The following is a 1,834-nucleotide window of genomic DNA, read 5'->3' on the forward strand; positions in this document are numbered from 1 at the left end:
CGTAGTTTGATTTTTTTTCCAGCCAACTAAATGAATGTTCCCATCAGACCTTCCCTCTCCACCCCACTCCCAACCCGTTTTACATACAGCTGCTCAGATCCTCTTTGCCACATTACATGATTTACAAGGTTGTTTATAACTGACAACCTGCTCCTCCGCAGCTCTCGGCCATGGTGGGCTGAGGTCTCGCAGCAGATCTCAACCTCCTTAAACACAAGGCACCCCTCGTTAGGCTCAAGGCACCACTTGGACAATACCAGCTCTTAGTGTTCAGGTGTTCTTTGATTACCAAAAGCTGCTTTTGCAAAGAACTGAGAAGGGCTTTAAAACCATGGCTTCCTATTTGACTGCTCTGGGTTTATCTTTTCTGCACACCCAAAAGGGCTGACATTGTGTGGCACCCCACAGCACCCCTGAAAGGATCTCAAGGCAGCACCCTGGCTGAGAATCCCTGGGGTAGGGGTAACACCAGGGTGAGCTTTCCCCCTCCCCTCCCCTCCCCACCCAGCCCTACTGGATGAAGGGAACTGTGCCCTTCCCCTCTGGCCAAGATCACAAAATCATAGAGAATGAGTGTTAGAAGGGACCTCAGGACGTCATCTAGTGCAGAGGTTCCCAACCCCCAGGCCACGGCCCGATGCCAGGCCACGGCAGGTTGGCTGCCAGTCTGCAGGAGGATTGATTGCTGGACCGGAAGTCCAGAAGTGACTGGCATACCGTGGACAAAAACTGAGTATAAAAAATGGTTGGCTAAAGGATTGGCTTCTGCTGTGCATTATGCCAGTCACTTCTGGACTGCAGTTTGCCAGTCCTCAGTTTGCCAGTCCGCAGGCACTTCTGGTCCACGGTTTGCCAGTCCTTGATCTAAAATGGTTGGGAACCCCCGATCTAGTGCAGCATTTCTCCACCCATGGGTCGTGACCCAAAAGTGGGTCGCAGGAATATGAAAGGGTCATGAACAAACTTTAAAAAGAGATTCTCCTTTAAAGGAGAAAAACTTGGGAAACTATGGCTGGCAGAGTCCAGCCTGCAAGGGGCTGCTTGGGGCCCCTGGGTCTTACAAACACGACACAGTGGGGAGCTGGGGCCTGGGGGCAGTGGGTCTGGAGTGAGGGGCAGTGGGTCAGCACTGGCCACCGATGTTTACACATGGGTCCTGGTACAAAAAAAGGTTGAGAACCACTGCTGTAGCGAGTCCAAGCCCCTGCTCAAAGCAGGACCATCCCCAAGGGGCTCGTGGCAGCCAAGGCTTTGTCTTAAAAACCTCCAAGGAGTCCACCACCCCCCTGGGTACCCTGTTCCCGTGCTTTACTTCCCTCCTAATGGGAAAGCTGTTCCTAGTTTCCAACCCACTTGACCACCCCACCCCACACACACATTGCTTCTGTCACCTGCCACCACTGAGGGCATCAGGTCTGCCTCCCTGGGGGACCTGGCTGGGCTGTGCAAGTGCATCTCCCCTGTGCAGGCAGAACCAGCTCCCCTCCCTCCAGCTCTCCTGGGGCGAGTGCGAGGGCCGGGAGGCGAGGAGCCCCGCGTGTGGAGGGAGCGAGGCTGGCTGCAGGCCAGGCGCCGGGGGAGGAGGCCCCCTGCTCGCCTTTCATGTCAGGACGTCTGCTGGCGGAGTCCCCACCTCCCTGACCCTGACCCCTCCTCCTCCTCCTCCTCCTGCGGGAAGGGGAACTATGAAGAGGAGCCGCGAAGCAGCAGCCGGGGCCAGAGGTGGTAGCGGAGGCAGAGCTCAGCTCCAGGGGCAGCCAGGCTTGAGCCCTGGGGGCAGCGGTGCCCACATGAGAGGGGCGCGGCTGCAGCAGGCGGCTCGGGCAGGAGGACT

Source organism: Gavialis gangeticus, unplaced genomic scaffold (assembly GCF_001723915.1).
Source record: "Gavialis gangeticus isolate Ggan-Ray unplaced genomic scaffold, GavGan_comp1, whole genome shotgun sequence".
Taxonomy (NCBI): domain Eukaryota; kingdom Metazoa; phylum Chordata; order Crocodylia; family Gavialidae; genus Gavialis; species Gavialis gangeticus.